The sequence below is a fragment of the Ambystoma mexicanum genome, chromosome 8, assembly GCF_040938575.1.
Source record: "Ambystoma mexicanum isolate Mex_15411 chromosome 8, UKY_AmexF1_1, whole genome shotgun sequence".
Lineage (NCBI taxonomy): Eukaryota > Metazoa > Chordata > Amphibia > Caudata > Ambystomatidae > Ambystoma > Ambystoma mexicanum.
This window is the reverse complement of record NC_090929.1, coordinates 698,991,761-699,010,771: the sequence shown is the minus strand read 5'-3', so window position 1 is coordinate 699,010,771 and position 19,011 is coordinate 698,991,761. Positions and strand designations below refer to the sequence as shown.

General features: G+C 44.9%; 1 protein-coding gene across 2 annotated transcripts in view; it reads right to left on the bottom strand.

Annotated features, from left to right (window-relative positions):
- LRRC20 (leucine rich repeat containing 20) overlaps positions 1–19,011 on the bottom strand; it is a 2,045,340-nt gene that overhangs the window by 299,790 nt on the left and 1,726,539 nt on the right. The gene's annotated exons all lie outside the window — the stretch shown is intronic.

Genomic DNA, 19,011 nt, shown 5'->3' with positions numbered 1-19,011 from the left:
ACCACTTTGTGATTCTCACTCAACAGAGCCCGGTGCTTATTGGCTCCCCCCTCGACTCACCAGTGGTGATGAACTGCTTAGCCTCTCTTTTCTGGAGTCAAGGCCGGTACCATGGGTGTGGGAGCTTCCCTTGCTCCTGCCTATCGGTATAAGCTTGCCTTGTGTACCGCTGACATCTGGTGCAGGACACTTGCTCTATTGTTTGCGGTTTTAGGCTCTCTTCTTGGAAGGCTCCGTGGGCCGGGGATGAAAAGGGTAAGGCTGCTTCCATCCTCGCCACCCTTTCTCTTACTCCCGCCTTTTTCCTTCTTCCGAACTGCAGCGTGTTAGCCGTCTTGTCGTGCTTTCTGCCGTCTTCCTCACCTTGCTCGTCCTGTGTTTGTCGGCTCCACCTTTCATCCCTGTGGGGAAAAGGAAGGGGTGTCAAGTGTGTGTAATTTGAGTTAATTGCCTGACTTTGCCTGACCTTCGGCTTGGGACATGTCAGGAACACAGGTTTAACATTAGTTTGCTGTTGTGGGTGAAAAACCGTATGCATGTAACACAACGGGTGGTTTGGAGTATCCGAGTATCCTACGGGATAGGAAGGGGAGGTTTGGTGAATTGAGCAAGAGTGACCGGGATGTAAAACAGAACAAAATGGATTGTGAAATAAACAAGGGGATTTGCGCCATGATACTTGAGGGCTATGGCACGGTAGAAATAAATAAATACTTTTATTACGGGAACTATAGTATAGTACCTGAGCAGGTTGGGAAAATGGCAAATAATCAGAGGGACAGAAAGCAGAATGATTAGGAGTATTCTGATGGGGAACACAAAACTGATGATCAGAAGGATGGTTCCTAAAGGCAGCAGGGTGAGTAATGGATTCATAAGAGGGAGAGGGAATGATGGATTCTTTAAAAGGAAGTTTATTGAATGGAAGGAAGGTCGAGGTGACCTAGTCTTCCTTATCCCTTTCTCCGGTTCATACCGCGTCTCACCTGGGACAATCTCCTGAGCATAATCTCGAGTTCCCTAATTCAGGTGATCCTCCCTCACTAGTCCACCCCCAGGGGTGGGATCTGAGAGCACCAGCCCTCCCCTGGCCACCTGAATAAGGGTTTCCCAAGGCTTACCTGGGAGAATACCCTCAGGTTTCTCACCCCCCACCCCTCTGGCTGCCTCTCCTCCTCCTATCCCCTCTTTCTCTCTGATTACACCTGACTATGTTTCTAGACAAGTCCGATCTAAGTGTATTCCAAACAGGTGTTCCCCTGCTCCTCCAGAACCATCAAGGATCACATTGAAACATTTGCTCCAGTGTGGGCTGATTTCTGCAATCACGTTTTCTTTTTTATTGAAAGTTTTATGGTTTCAAACTGGTGCAACAAAGTAACAAAAGAAACCTTTAACAGTTTTCAAAAAAAGAATGAATCCCACCATTCCCCAGATAGCAACAAATGTTGCCATTTAAAATGAAGGATTTTCCCTCAACATAACAAAAGCAAAAAACAATTCCACAGATAGCAACAGATTTCCCCATTTAAGATGACGGATCTTCCCTCAATATAACAAGCAAAACACACAAAGGCCAAACTTCAGCAATATACTGTCCCCCTCAGTAAGTCAACACTACTGTCCCAATATTAACAATTCACTGCTCCGTAGACTCCAATTTACAGCCCAACTTCTAAATAGTTTCAGTGTATGGGCCCATAATTGAGTTCACGAATTTGAGCATTCCCAGGACCCGGCCTATATTGTGTCCCATTAACAGCGAGTTCCAACTTTCCTCTGCAGATAAGGATACTACCCTCTCCAGATGGTCTCCCATGCATTGGGAGCTAAGCCCAGTAAATGCCTGGCACTCCATCGCAATGTTAAAAAGCGATTCTACCTGTTCCTCACTCTCACAAAATCTACACAGATTATTTTCTAACCCAATCTAGTGTTGTTTAAACTGTATCTCATGGGTGGGCATAACATTTAGACGGCATCTCAAAAGAATGTCCCTGTAAAATGCAGAGGGATATTTGCAAGGTAGACGGGCAGATCGTTAAGTCCCTTTTTTTCTACCCACCATCTAAATGTCAAGGGGTCAATAGATCTTGCATCACTGGTGTTAATCCAATCTGCTCTCTCTAAGGTTGTCTTGACTTTAAGAGTATTTACCTTCAACCGATCAGTGTTCACCCCGCAGCTAGACAGTATCCGATCCATTTTATCGAACCATATGTTCAAAGACCCTTCGTTTAACATAGAGCAGGTTCTCAATTTGGCAAATGGAAGTGGCCCTCTGTCACAATTCATTTCCAATATAAAGAAATCTTCTTCTAGAGGACTATGGAGGCCACTAAGGATAGACTTAATTCATGTCGGATATTGACTATTGGCAGAGACTTGGGGCGTCTTAGGACATTGCGCTAAAAATACCCCTCCATCAGGGGCCACACCTTTCCACTTACATTGAGCAGCATTTCTGCTCCATATTTGAGGACCTGTGTCACCTTCTGCCTATAGAATGTGAGGACTGGTATAATTGAAAAGGCCCCATAGGGCCTGTGGATGGCGATTTCTTGATTTGTCAGATTCTTTAGTTTCTTTCTCAGCCAATCCAGCTGTGCACTTTCATTGATGTTCTTATTTATTTTAACTCCCACGTATATAATAGTTTCCACTACTTCTAGTCGACATTCATTAACCCTCCACACGAAGGGTGTCCTTTTTTCCCTTCTGGCTAATGACATGATTAGGACTTGTGATTTCTTTTTACGTTCATTCTCATGCAATTCATGTTTAGATATTCGTTGAAAGCTTTAATTCTACGTTGCAGGCCAACGACAGTTTGATTGAAAAAGACTAAATCGTCTGCATATAGCAGTCATAGATGGCCGTTCAGCTTGAGTGGAAATGCACAAATAGTCTCCTGTGAGCTCCCAAAGTCTGACAAGTACAGGCTAAATAGTAGGGGGGCTAGGGCGCAGCCTTGTTTAAGACCACAGAAAGTCATTATCTTTCTAGACATCAATCCTCCTGCTCCCCATCTAATATGTATTGATGTTCCTGTATACAGAGCCTGTATAGCCTCCAAAATGTCTGCAGAGCATTTCCAGTTTTTTCAATTTTGCCCACAGACGATTCCGATCCACTCCATCAAAGGCCCGATGTAAATCTAAAAAGGACAAATATATTGTAGATTTGCTTTCAATCGACCTCTGTTTCAATAGGTTAAGGACAAATAGATTTAAAGATGTCCCTAACCCTTTATAAATCCTGTTTGCCTAGGATCAAGTATTCCCGATCCAATTGCCCACGCATTCAGATCACAAAGGACCACTGAGGTAAAAAGCTTGCTGAGTGAGTCAAGGAGGGCAATAGATCGATAGTTCTTTGGATCAGCCCTATCGCCCTTCTTGAACACTGGCACAACCCAGGTTTCCCGCTATGATTCAGGAACCTGTCTATTTAAAATCACCTGTGTGAACAGCGACACTGAGAAATTCGGCCAAGCATCAGGGTTGCTCTTCAATGGAGAATTGGACGCGCGATCAGGCTCAGCTGCTCGGGAGTAGCTGAGCCTCATAATCATTGCTCTGGCCTCGGTTACATCAAAGCCTTTTGTCTCTTGTAACTCTTGAGTCAGAGGTTTGCTAATCACTCCCGCAAATATCTTCAAATAATGTCTAACCCAGCCCTCTTCGGTTACTCCACCCAACATATGATCTTTCCTGCAATTAGCGCCATTATTTATAAGTTTTTCCTGCAAACTGCAAGCAACATCCTCTCCGCATCATTTTGTATAAGTGTGGCTCTATGTGCTTCTGCCCAGTTCTTATAGACCTATTTGTGTTTCTTAACTAGAACTTTGGAATCTATTGTTTTCATGCACGTTAGATTCCTCACCTGCGCCCTACATATACTGCAGGCTTTTACTAGGTCGGTATTGTAGGCATGTTAAGTGGTATGATGGACTTGTCCCCCTCAGCACACACTCTGTTTAAAGCCACGCAGGACCCATGCATACACCACCAGCCTACCATCGCTGGCAATACCCTGGTTTAGTCATGAAGATAGGAGGGGAATTTTGGACATTGGAATGTTCACTCTATTTATCCCTCCATTTAGCTCGGCCAGAGGCATAACTCTATGCTGATGTAGGCGTACAGTGACCTACACAGTGATCGATAGCAGGTCATGGTCACTCTGCTGCAAAGAGACTATCTCAAATTTAGAGACCATCCCCCCTAAGTTAAAACATAAAACTGTAATCTAGACCGGCTGCCCGTGTTCCATTTCTCCAGGTAGGAGCCCCCGGACTGTCACCCTCAGTTTGTCCATAGAGCAACAACAATTCTCACATTTTAACCTCCTCCGCCGATCTATGAGCAATCCCATCGAGATTCTTCAGCCGCAGGGGCCACCCCTCATTAGATAGAAGCCACAATTCAGAATGTCAGGGTTTTCCCAATCTATTAGGGCCTGGTCCACCTTCTCCATAATGGAATTCACAAGCTTATCAGATAGCGGACCTTGATTATATGTCTTTCCATTGAATTTTTTCCATCGAAGGTAAGTACCATCAAATTTTTTCCAAGGAAAAAATGTGCAATTAAAGCATATTCTTTTTTAATGGGGGGGGGTCACCCTATTCCCCTGTTTCTAACCCTTAAAAACACCCCCCGAACCCTATAATATGCAAAAATATGCATTCAATGCAAATGTTTTCATTGGAAAAAATTAGATGGAAAAACCCTTGAAGGAACATTTTTCAACGGAAAGTTTGCATACCGCAGACCTTTAACTCCCTGGTAAACATTTATCAAAATGAGTTTGGTTATTCCATTTAGGTGGTGTCTCTCTATCACCAAAGTGTGGACATAAGGATTAGGTGTAAAGTGAGGACATATCCTAAAGCCCGGTTCCACTTTAATTAGAGTGAGAAGACCAGAAAAAGTGTGACCCAAAATTCCTTTAAGAGCAGGATCCAAGAAAGTCTCATAACCATCACAAGCCGGCTTGTCCTGGAGCCATGTCTCTTGGAGAAATATGATATCATAGCCCCCCAAAACCTTCCCTTCATCCGTAAACAAAAATTTGAAGCCCTCAGTGTTCCATGATCCCACTCTCAGGTGTTCTGCAGGCACTTCTTCATCAGTCTATTCTCTGGCTATTCTCTGGCGGGTCTTGCCAGTGCACCGGCAAGCCAGCTCCAATCCGCCCGTTTTGGAGCAGTGTTGGTGATAGACACGTTGCTAGTCTTCGCAAAGCTTTCCATCGTTTCTCCTGGGCTCCTATTGTTAGGCGTAATTGGTTCACTTCACTCTTACTTACAGGCTTTTGAGTATATTTGATAGAGGGTGGTTAGGGTGCCTGTTTCTTTACTTGATTACTCAGAGATCGCTCCACGTTATATTCACTGAGGTCATACCCCAAAGATGGGAACCTTTCACTGTGTTCCAGCAGGGCCTCCTTAATAAGGTGGGATTCTAGATGGAGGATTACTCGATCTTCTCGTTCTTCCAATACAAATTCAACTACTCTTATATCATCAGTTGTTATGAATCTCAGTGCTGGAATACATTGGAGGATCTTCATCACATTTCAACTGTTTAGGAGTAGGACCTTTTGTTCCACTATAATTCTTTCCAGAGATAATTTCAGAATCTCCTCTGTTCTTCGAGGGGAGTATGAACGCTCATCCTGCGACAGGTTTTTCCTGAGTCTATCTGTATTTATAGGAGCCTTCCTCCCTTCCACATTGGTTTTTTTTTACCAATTGGAACCGGACAGTTCTTTAATCCCGCTGCCTTTTATTTTCTTCCATGTTTTTGGAAATTAGGGGCCGAAAGTGGCTGCACTAATCTCACCGCTGAATTTTTCATTCCTGGCTTTTGTGATATTAGGGCTTCTTGCATTTGTGGTATTAGGGCTTCCTGCTTCTCAATTTTCCTCCAGTCTGACTCACTGAGGTTGTTCCACATTTCATCTTCTTCATTATCCATAATTTCCAGAAGATCACTGAGACAAGTGTCTAACTGAAAGGTGATTTCCCCTGTCCCAGAGAGCAGGCTTTGATTAAGCCAGGCCTTTCCAGTGTCCTCTCAAAGAGGCACGATTTTTGGCATCACCAATTCCTTAAGGGATCTCTTGTTGGGGCACGAAGGATCTCTCTGAGGGGAACTTGTATGATCTGTAGAAATGCTCTTGAACCGTTCATCTTTCATTTCGGGGCCAGCTTTAGGTTTTTCAATTTTTTCTCTTGTAACACGCTGCTTTTTCTTTTCTGGCCACAAACTCCTCCCTCGACCAAGGCCAAGGATTTAAATATTGAGAATGTATTTGCCTTTGTCGATTTAGGACCAGGTATTTTCGTCAGGTCAACCATGGCATTATCAATCTCCTCGATTACATCCGAGGCGGGCCCAGGCTCTGCTATTTGGGCGGTGTTGGGAAAGGCTCCATCCTTACATCCTGGACCTGGCGTTCATTTGACTTCCAGTGGCCCTCATCCATTTTCCATCTTCTATGATGGCCTCCATCAGCAAGGATTTATCAGCCGTCTCCTTGCCAAATCGCAAAGCCTTTGTTGCCACTCACTGGAGGTTTCTGCCTCTGTATCCAACCTTTGTTCCAGTTTTTTTGTAAAGATGTCCAGGTTTGTCATTTTGTTGATGGTAAGCATGAGATTGACTTGTTCTTGTATGGTGAAGTGTATGGACTCATACAACTTACAGAAAGGAGATAAAGATATGGTCAGCAAGGCCATCACTATATTCTGGATGTTGGCCATCTCATTTTTGGAAGTAAGGCCCCCTGACGCCGACCACTTCCAGGCTCACTGTACTGATACTGCATACTAGAGTCCGAGGATGATGAGCCGCCCCTTCTCACTGGGGTGGCCTGCAGATAGCTGTCCTCTATGCTTTCGCCTGCCAGTGAAATCTCGACTGGGATTTGGCAACTTTCTGGCTCAATGCTACAACTTGTCGTTGTACTCTGGAGGGCATTTTCCACTGCAGTTTCCAATTCCAGTTCAAGCTCACAGGGCCCCCACAGAGGGCTATCTAGATCAATACTCTGTTGCGGTCCTTTAGGAGTAGCAGCCATAAGGGGACATGGGTCATCACTCAAGGCCCCAAGCCTCTCTTTTATCATGGAGATGCTTAGACGCCTTTGTATGTTTATCTTTTCTGTCAGGAGCGATAGATCCACTGCCAGCTTTGCTGCCAGATCTGAGTTTTTAGGATAGCCTAACACCTCTTTGAGTTAGGAATTTTGGAAATGTCTCTATGATCTTCAGGATTGGGTATGGAACTATTCTCCATTTCACTCTGGGGAGGGATACGTTCCAGTGAGTGGTATGTCAAACCATTCTTATTCACCAAGCATGTGGTGGATGTCAGGGGGTTTTCTGGTCCCAGTGAGCATTTCAAGGTCTTGGAGACGGACCGGGGCAGCAATGGTGTTGGAATGCATACACTCAAACTCACTAAAGCAGACTCCACCAGAGCTACAGCCAGTTTCACCTGGAGTCTTGTTCTGGCGCCAGCTTGGCTGTTTTGATCTGTTGAAATTGCAGGCTTGCCACCGCGGGAAAGACAGGCTCCACAGAGACCAAGGGAGAGCAGCGGCAACACAAGCCACTTACCCCACACAGCAGACTTTCCCAGCAGTCGCGGTAAATTCCATGTTGCTCGCTGAGGTGCTGAAAAGTCTAGGCGACAAAGGCAGCCACCCACTGCTCTCACTAGCAAACACTCGCAAACACTCCGCTTAGGCCTTTTAAAGTGAATGAAGTAGATGATGACTCCTCTCCTTTCTGAAGTAATACAGCCACTGCAGAAAGACCAAAGTGTCTCTGCGAAATGGGAAACGCTTGCAAACACTCCGGTCACATTTTTGCCACTGGATCTTTCCCCGCTCTCTTCAAGCACTCCGTTATACACCCCCTCATTAAAAAGCCTTCTGCCGATCCTAACTGTCCGGCAAACTATCGACCGATCTCTATCACTCCTTTCCTGGGCAAACCCAGTGGAACAGCAGGCCATCTCCCAGGTTACTCTCCACACTGAATCTGTTGGTTGTCTCCATGACCATCAGTCTGGCTTCAGAGTAGCCTGAGGCAAGGAAACTGCTCTCCTGAACACCCACAAAGATCTGCTCTCCAATATTGAATCCAGCCTTCCTCTGTACTCATCCTTCTAGACATTTCATCTGCTTTTGGCATGGTCAATCACGCCAACCTGATCAATTGACTCTGAAAACCTGGGCATCACAGATCAGGCCCGGAGTGGTTGACCTCCTACCTCCAGGACCGACCCCCCAGGTCTAACTTGGGTCATTTCTCTCCACCACCTCTCTCTCCTCACGTGGTGTTCCCCAGGGCTCTATCCGCTCACCCTGGCTCTTCAATGTTTACTTGGCCCCTTTGGCCCACATTATATCTACCTTCTCCTCTAATTTTCATTGTTATGCGGATGGCACTCTGCTCTTTTTCTTGCTTCCCTCAGCCTCCACTCCTCTCTCACTCATTCCTGACTGTCTATCTGCAATTCAGGATTGGTCCGCCTCCAAGGATCTCTGCATTAATGCCAGGAAGACAGAGATCCTTCTCATTGGGACCCCTGCTCCTGCATTCCCTCTCTCACTCTGGCCGCCCTCCTTGGGCCCTCTTCCTTTACCTTCCTCTGAGGCAAAAAAACCTTGGTGTCATCTTCGACGCCACCCTCTCCTTCTCTGCTCACATCGCGGACTTTGCCAAGAAGGCCCACTTCCAGCTGCACCTTCTCAGAGGTATTCTTCCTGTTCTCACTTTCCCCCTGAAGCTCACTGTCTCCAGAACCCTGGTTCTCTCGAGGCCGGACTACTGCAACTGCCTAATTCTCACCCGCCTTCCTTGACTCTCTGCCCTCTGCAACTAATCCAAAACAAGACTGCAAGACTTATCTTTGGCCTCAAGCCAGGGACCCTATCTCTCCAGCCCTCAAATCTCTCCACTGGCTCCCAGTGACTGCAAGGATTAAGTTCAAGACCCTCTGCATCGTCCACAGGCCTTTCTGGGGACGGGGCCAGCTCTCTCTTCCAAAATACCTTCCTTCTCGAGCCCTTCGTCAAGCTACCTCCAACTCAGACACTTCCCAAGGCAGAGAGTGGGGGGTAGATCTCTCTCCTCTGCAGGTTCTTCCCTCTGGAATGGCCTCCCTGTCCCTCTCAAACTTGAGCTGGACCACCCGAAGTTCCGGAAGCAGTTCAAGACCTTACTTTTCTCGCTCCCTTGCTGATCTATCCGTCTGCTGCTCCGACTGGTTGCTGTCTACTTTCAGACTCTGTCATGGATTAAACACAGTATCTATCACTAATATGCAAAGGATACTGGTCCAGGGCCACTAAAAGGATACAAGTGATGAGGAGTCAAGGAGCTGAGTCCCAGTCTGCCCCAGTCTCCACGTTCTGCTGTCCTGAGAGGAGCTGCACGTCCAGTCCTGTTTCTATCTCCATTGGCTCTTGTGTTTAAAAACACCTTCAGAGCGCGGAGCGGAGTCAAGGAGCCGAGTCCCAGTCTGCCCCAGTCTCCACGTTCTGCTGTCCTGAGAGGAGCTGCACGTCCAGTCCTGTTTCTATCTCCATTGGCTCTTGTGTTTAAAAACACCTTCAGAGCACAAGCGCGGCGCGGAGTCAAGGAGCCGAGTCCCAGTCTGCCCCAGTCCTCTCCTAGCCCGCTCCCCCGCTCTACTGTTCTCTCTGCCCGCCTGCTCTCCCTTTTGGACAGAGGCGGTGTGAGCAATGACTTTGTCTGCAGACGGCCCATTAACCCGGAAAGAATCTTTGCAGCAATGGCGCACGCCAAATCCTTGGTCTATGATGAAAGCAGCAGTTGGACCCAAGGTAAGCAGAGTGACTGGACGCGCGCTTTTGGCTGCAAATGGTTTAACAATGACTGTGGCTACAATCTCTCCACCGCACCTAGCTTCGTCGCATTTCGACGAGCGATGCTCGGTATCAGATGTCTCAATTCCACCTGCTTTGCCTATCGTCCATTCTGCCACCCTAGCAGTCCATCCTGAAAATCCCTGTTCCTCAAGTGCTTCCACTATTAATGCTGATTGTAATCGAGTCTCCGATTGCGAACAGCCTTCTAGCAGGCACGTCGGGGAAACAGAACTGTTAGTCTGTAGAGCGGCCAAGGCTGACTTATTGAGTGCGTCTAGTACTCCTGTCTTTATTCCGGTTCAACAGCTTCACGACCAGGCGCCTCCCCCACAACAACCGATGCAATCTGTCTCTCCAGCTACTGCGTCCTCAAAGATTAATAATTCTACAAACTTTGTTGTTTCATCTATAGATAAAAGACTTTTGTCCCATCTAGTTACTGATGAAGAACTTTTAAAGATCTCTAACCTTGTTGTGGAAAACCATTCGGCGCCTTCACTGATTCCCAAACCACCATTGAAGGCTCAACGGCTGCTCATGCCTACTTCTGTTTCTACTCGCCCTTTTACTGCCAAAGACTTTTTGTTACAGGAGAAAACCTCTTGCTGTCTTTCTGCTCATTTGTGCTGCCCCCAGACTGTTTCAGCTGACGGCAAAAATGAAATGAGGCCCTCTGTTACTGTTCCAAGCCTCTTGCCTCCAACCAATCCAATCTGTTCCTTAATCAATCTTAGCGGACTAAATACAGCAGGTGGAGCTGCTCTAGGAGCTGCTTTTCAGAGTACTGAACCTGATAATGACAGTGCTCTGGCATGCCAAGCACCTGACGCTGGTCGATTCTCCACGTCGAGCGCTAATGAACAGTCCATAGACGCTCATCCACCTCGGCCCTTGGTTCATGAATTCAATCCGCCTCCTATTCATCTTGACCGGAGTGCGATTGCTCGGGCTAGTCGCCTGCAAAGAGTCGCCAAGCTCAAGGCAAAACGCACCTCCACCATTCCTCCCTTGTGTGCGAATTCCATGCTGAATGCTAGCACCCCGCTTTTCACGCTGCCTCAGTTTGGAGAAGAAACTCAAGTGTCAAATCATGCCAAAACTTTCTCCACTTTCAACCCGCACTATAACTTGGAAAATTCAGTTTGTTCTTCGACACCCCACGACTTTGTACCAGAACCGCTTGGCATTTCAATTGAAGCGCTTTCACAGATACACAACAATGTTTTAGCTGCCTCTGCTGTTGCCCTAGCCCCATTCACAAAAAATGTTGAATCTCTGATAGGGACAATAAGTGATCAAGGCACTGCAATCTCTAATCTAACGGCAAAAATTGACAAACTCGAACATTTCTCAAGTTTCTTGCAAGCTCAAATGGTGTCCAATGCTGACAATGCGGCGAGATGGCAAGACAGGCTGAGCGATTTAGCTGCACGTCATCACTGCCAGAATGACTCCCTAATGGAGGGCGTACTGGAATCAGTGAAATGGATGCGAAAAAAAATGCTACTATTTCCTCGCGGGGATCTTCCAATACACAAGATAATTCACTTGGAACCTCACATCCACAAGTTTTGGTTGCCCTTGCTACAGCTGCTAAAGAGCCGGTCAAGCCCGACCCAATAGTGAGCTCCACGGCTGCCTCTTATGAGGATCTGGATCCTAACGAATGCTCAAGGCCTCGTGTCTCAAGCGAGTAGTCTCGCATCAACCGAGACCCCAACTCAAGGAAGCGTACCTGTTCACATTTCGACGTCAGCGAACTCTTTCAATATATTTATAGGCCCTGCAAAAACCATCACCACAAATCTTGAAATTAAATTGAAAAAAACATTTGGAAAACAAGCCCAGCAACCCAAGAAAAAAGTATACCCCCGAAACAAAAACAACAAAAGGTAAAAAAATGTATAAGAAACATCACGACTCCGAAGAAGTCAAGTCTGTTCATTCGACCAGTTCACACAACTTCTGCGATAACCACTGCCATCAACGCACCTTTGAGGAAAACAGGAGCTCCACTGCGACCTTCAAGGATTCCAGCAAAACGTCGGCGAATAGCATCCAACGTCACCTCTATCGGTAATGTCACCTCAGATTCTTCCATTGATTTATGCAATCTATCGACCTATTCGGTTGACATTGACAGTTCCATCAATGCTTCTATTGAAGCACAAGCTGTCAAATCAAGCGGGTCACCGATGACGAAGAGTTTAGAGGCTAGCAAAACCCTGGGGATACCGCTAGCAGGACCCAATGTACGTCAAATTTCTGCTTCGATTAAGAATGCTCCTCACCAACTTCTAAGTTCAAAGCTAAATCCTAAACATACGCTGAATCAGTTAAAATCGTGATTACCTCAAGTTCAGCGAGCTTCCAGACCTGTTAATCACGAGAATCCATCTTGTAAGTGGAAACTTTGCCTTCAAAATATTCATTCGGATGGCAACGAAGTTAATCTAAATCGAGCAAACATTTTAAAATTATTTGCATGTATTCCACCATTGCGGGCCATCTCATCAGACGATATCAAAATTGTGGAATACTTAACCGAAATCTGATCCGACCAATTCCTCTTCATATTTCATCTGTTGCAGTGAAAAACATGTTACTCCACGCAAATGAGGATCTCCTGCTTTATGGTTTTGATCTCACTCTTGAACCGCTTGCCATGAGATCCGCTCCATCTTTAAAGGCAAATCTCGACCAAGAAGAAAGACACAGGGCCGCTCAGTGATCAGCCTTGCGCCAATCTCTAGCCTCATCACCTGACATTTTGGATGCCGCCACACATCAGTCATTTGAAAGAAGGGCCAACAACGTGAGATGATTCCCAAATGGACCACGTAAATAACAATGAGCCAACGCCATACAACAAGAACTAATCTTATTGTCATGGAATACGCGAGGATTTATGCATCTGTTTAATACATTCCAAGAACCTTTGGAGAACGTGTTTGTCATATGTCTACAAAAAACGTGGCTACGCGACCCCCCTACTCGCGATGGATTCACTATTTTGATAAACCCGGCTGGTAAAAACCCCAAGGGCCGACCCTTCGCAGGATTGATAACACTTTTGAAAATCCAGAATTGGTGGTCGCTAGTAGCTTCTTCGAACCCAAATCCTTTTGTGCAAAGTACTTTGATCAAACTATCTCCAAGAACCACCTTTTCAAACCTGTTAATAATTAACGGATACTGGAATCCCGCAATGATTTCATCATCATCTTTCATCCACTCGGTATTGAACGAAATCGACCATACCTTTTTAGCCTATGACAACGTCTCAGTGATTATTTGTGGCAACCTTAATTGCAGTTGGTTTAAATTTGATTCATCTACCAAGTTAAATGTCCGGCTTTCTGATAAAGTTATTTCTAGAGGCCAAACTTGGTCCAGTGATCTCTTAAAACGCAATTGTCAGATGTTGAATGGATCAATAAAAGGTGACCTTCCACCGAACCCGACATGGCATAGTATGTCGCGAACAAGTACTCTTGACTATATCTGGGCCTCGATGGATCTTTTTGATAAAGCCATTTCCTTCAACGTGCAGCCAATGTCATTTAGCGATCATGACCTGCTGCGGTTTGTTTGGCATGAAGAGCATTGCAACACGTCAGCAAATTATTCCTTCCAACTACAAATGAATGCTGCAGGAAACCGACTGGTAACCAACGGATCTACAATCGCTTCTCTAAGCCATAGTATAAATGCACTCCAGATAGTAGAATACACGCCTTTGCTGATGTACCACACCTTGAACATTTCTAATTTAAGAATTTTTGGGTCATCGCCAAAACATCTTTATAGGGCTGAAATAGCATCGGCAAAAAAACTACTAAGGAAAGATCTTCGACTAATCAAAAGAGAGCTGAGTGACCCATGCTGCAAGGCAAGGTCAGTCAAGGAACGGTGGCAAATATATCGAAACTGGCTAAGATCACACTCGACCATTATTGATCAAGGTCGAGCGGAAACAATGCTAAAGTTATTAGCATTTAAAAACACACGTGAAATCTGGGCCATTTTGAATAAGGGCCGCTCCAAATCTACTCCATCAATTTCTAATGAAATCACAAGTAACACATGGCGAGAATACTTTACTTCAATCTATGAAAAACCTGCGTGCGAAGAATCTACGCCGATCGATGTGACAACTTCTATTTGGGACATTTCACCTTCCTGCAAAGAGCTTGAATGTGCAATCTCTAAGCTGAAGAATTCGAGAGCTGCTGGACCAGACCAAATTTCAAATCTTATGCTCAAAAAGCATAGAGTACACTGGGCCAAATTCATCAACAAGCTGTTTTTCCAGATTACAAATAGTAGGACGCTTCCTTCCTCTTGGTCAAATGCAATTGTAGTCCCTATATATAAGAAGGGCAGTCGGGCCGATCCTGCGAACTAACGCCCGATTGCCCTTTTCGATACCATCGGAAAAATCTTCGGCTCCTTCTTGCGCCAACGGCTGGTGAACTGGGCTCTCTCAGCTGGTAAATTCGACTGCCGTCAAACAGGCTTTACGAAACATGTAGGTCCCGATGTGAATCTCACAATCTTGTCAATTTTAAAGTTGTCAGCAATGGAGGCGAAAAAAAAAAACTCCTTCGCATTTGTTGACCTTCGACAAGCATTTGATGCCATCAACCGCAGCAAATTATGGGCTAAATTACGTTCTTGGCAATGTCCAGATCACCTGTTAAAACCCATAATCGCCCTGCAATCTAACACCTCCATTCAAATAAGAGTGAACTCACAAGGCGACCTCACTGAATCAATAAGAACATTCAAAGGCGTCAAACAAGGCTGTCCCCTCGCAGCAGATCTTTTCAAACTCTTTCTAGCTGATCTACCGAAGTGGCTAAAGACTGTCCATTGCTTTCCTCCCAAGTTAAACGGATCCTTTGTTAACCATCTGGTCTATGCAGACGACATAGTGTTGGTCGATCAAACACAAATTGGCCTATATCATCTTATTTCTCGCCTACATGAGTTTCTAACTGCAAACGAATTGTGCCTAAATGCAGAGTAAACAAAAATCATGTGTATTGGACGAATCATGTCAAAGAAGGACAGGTCCTTCACATGGGTTATTGAAAAAAAGGCTCTAAATGTCGTTAAGTCGATCCGTTATTTAGGCATAATGGTTAACGATTCGGTCTGCGAAGCTGCCTGTGTTAGCAATTTGGTGGACAAAACAAAAATTCAGAGTCTTCAAACTGCTAAAATTAACAAGGACTACGGGAAATTCTCTATTACCCCCGTAGTAATGTTCTACCTTCAAAAAGTAATTCCAACACTTACCTTCGGCGGCGAAGCAGCCTTGAACGTCAATCATAATCTATGGCATAAATTGGAAGGCAAATTTTGGAGGCGTGTTCTGGGCCTTCCAAATTATATTTCCATGTCAGCCTTGAGATATGAGCTAGCCTTGAACTCAATCTATATGACAATTGTTTGGAAATCTTTATCCACCTTACGTAAAATGCAACTTGGCTCTTCCATTCCGGCATATAACATCTTCGGAATGGAAAAAGAATCCGTCGATTATTCGCTTATCCAGTCATGGAAGCTCAAATTAAATGCTATCATGGATGAAGCAAGTATATCGGAAGAAGAGCTAATCCATCTCCCACAACATGCTAAAAAGAAGCTAGCAAGATGGGATTGGATTACAACCTACAACAGTCGTCTAGCTCTTAAATCTACCTTGCCTACTTCCAGAGGGTTGGTTAAATTACATTGTCAACCAAAATATCTTACGAACTGTCCATCTCGTCATCACAGGGCACAGTTTTTGAGATTCCGATTGAACGCTTTAAATACAAATGAAATGCTCTGGTTGCATAAGAATAAAGAAACAGTCACCAACACTTGCCGATTCTGCAAATCAGCCGAAGTCGAGACCTTAAAGCATCTAGCGACTACATGCCCAATGTTGACTGCTCTCCGTAAAGTGCATCTAAATGAGTTTAAACCACAAATCTATGTGCCTGACGATTGGTGGGAACATTTGTAGCAGGTCACAACATCAAGCTTTCCTGTAGTCGAATTAATTTCCTTGATGAAGTCTTAAAGTCAGTTTCTAACTGAACTTCGTGAGTAACTAAGGATATGTTATGTCAAAACATGTTTCCTTTCTCTGACCTCTTATCATCATAGTCTAACTTCGTCTGTTAAAATCGATTTTGGTTCTATTAGGAAGGAGACGAGAATTTATTTCTGAAATGTAACAAAATCTTAATAGAATATATCAAGCTGAAGTTTTAAAATAAAAAAAATAAAAATAAAAAACAAGTGATGAGGGTAGCTTCCGAATCCCTTGTAAACGGGAAACGGCTTGAAGGTAGTGAAGGTCAATGTAGACCTTCCAAATGATGTCACTCTATGACAAACTTACAGCCAGAGAGAGGAATCACTGGAGCGGTGTGGGACAACAATTAAATGCCAACCTGTGAGAGAACAATGTATAATGAATGTATGTGCCAAGGCTATTTAATCCTCTCTCTGAATCAAGAATAAAGGGCAACCACTAACCTGTTGACGTAGATCAGCTGAAACAGTTCCGACACAGAAACATCAAATAAGACAACGACAAGGAGGGAAGGTTAGTAAGGGAAACTAATCCCAAACAGCACGAGGGTCACGCTAGATACCGGGTTGGTGCACCACAGGGTAGCGTCCAAAGTCTTGTGCACTAATATCCTTCTTTGAAAACAAAATAAAGGTACTTGTCGGAAGAATTGATCCTTGCCCTTGAAGTTCAGTTGTTAACCATTAGATAGCAATTCAGGAAGTTATTATCTTGTGGGTTAGAAAGCCTGATAAACAAAGGAATAACTTCTTCAATTTAAATAATGAGGCTTAACTGGTGACCAGTTATTCATGGGTTGCGGCGGTATGCAGATATCCCGAGAAACCGCTGCTATTGGAAAACGCTGGAACACACACGCGGCTGCGAATAACGCCCAGGAAAGCCGCCGCGCTGGGTAATTACTGGTAACACGTGCAGCGGCTAATGAAGTCCAAGAAAGCCGCCTCGTAACACAATCACAGACTGATGCCCCCGCTGCCTGCTCGTTTTCCGGATGAAGACGGCGGGAACGGGAACAGTAATGTAAACAAAGAGGAATGTTGCTCAAAACTCCAAATCAAAAGGAGCCCAAGGTGGAATGAATCACAATGAGGCAACACAAGAAGAGCTGAAGAAAATATGCGAGGACACAGGTTAGGAGCTTTAGACAAACCAATCCATAGAGCACGATCAGAAGCAGCGAGCGTGACTCCCAATGCTGCTAATAAACATAGCTGTGAAATCACATGAGAAAGGCTAATCACGTGACTTCTAATGGCATCACTAGTGCAAATGCTGTTTTCCTGACAATACATCAAATAACCTCCACTTGGAATAGAACGGTTTTGATGTCCTATAAGTAAAACGTGTCCCATGAGAATAGGGAGCAATAGGAACAGGTGCAACAAGGTTGCCATTCATGACTGGGTACCAGGCTCCTCCATGATCAGTCTCCCCTGTACTACCTCTGGGCCACCACACACTTAGAGGCTGTAACTGTAACCTCTACAGCCCTCTGCCTCCCTGCATTTACCCAGAGCCACGCCGCCCGGGCTGCACTAATCAGAGCAATACTGCCCGGATTGCACCCCCCCCTGCACTTTATGTTGTCACACTTGCACGATCTGAATGACACTTGGCCAAGTAAGATCATTTGTCTTGTCGTCCCTCTGTCTTCCCTCACTTGTCTTGTCGCACCTAGAAACACTTGTGTACAGGTGCGTTATAAATGGCATATCAATCATCACATAAACCTCTACACTGAATTTAACACACTTCCTTTTTTTTCTCCCCTGCCGCCCCCCGCCAACCCCTCCCCCCCCCCAAGCATAACATCCAGGTCATCATCTGTTTCCACAGGGGGCTCAGATGTTTAAATCTCGATCTTTAGATTTTGCACACCCTTCCTCAGCTTCATCAATGTGAAACATTGTCTCGGTTTTCTACTTCGGATTGAAAACATTAAAGTCATTCAATTCATCAGATGCTTCTTTCCTGTGAAAATAATCTGTGTCACTTCAACCTCTTTATCCTCTGCTTGATCCGGATCTACATCTTTTGTTTCCGTGGTTTGAGTCTCCTCTGCCTTTGATTCTCCAACTTCTTCATCGTGCATGAAGAGCATCTTCTTGCTCATGGTGGGATAAAAAAATCAACTCGTCTCTAGACATGTTGCAACTGCAATGTGGGGGTATTGCTGGTCATTAACACTTTTCTAAGAGGACTTCTTTCTGTACTTTTTATTCTGATAAAAACACCTCAGTCCTCTCGCCCCTTTTGCTACTGCCTCATGCCACACTTAGCTCCTACACGGAACACGCAAGCGTGCAAATAATGGGATGCATTTTAAGAGCAGCAAGGAAAAAGTCTTTTACAGGACCACCCTGGCATATATTGTGGACCCAGGCACCACGAATGAGCTTTAAAATGGCATGCTGACATGAACTGTTGGAACTGCCTGAAAAGTGTTTTACAGTGTCACTACTGACATATACTCTGACACATTCTTTATGAGCTTGTGCTTTACAGTAGCAGCACTGACATACTGTTGGCACCATCATGAAAATGTTTCATAATGGAAATGCTGGTAAATATTTGGGCACAGATAAATGGCAAGTCTTTTAAGGGTCATGTATGCCTGTATTGTGGGATAATTATGAAATGGTTTCTCAGCAGCAATGCTGTCATGTATTATAGTTTCAGACATGACAAACAGGTAGTTAAATGCTGTGTACTGTTGGTGACCCGACATCCATCTATTGTATTTTTCCATGTGTTCCCCTGCAGAATAGACAGCACCATTTCACCGAATTTTTCTCGAAGTTTGTGCTGACCAAATGCACCATTTTAATGTACTGTTTAAAAATGTTTATCAGAGGACCCGCCAGCCTCCTGACAAAGGTTTGGACTCCCTCACTATGCTCCATCACACACGATAACAAGGAGGAAATAACGCACTTGCGATGAAAAAAATGATAATTGTTTAATCATTTATAATAGAGGTGCCCCTTCTGGATAGCCTG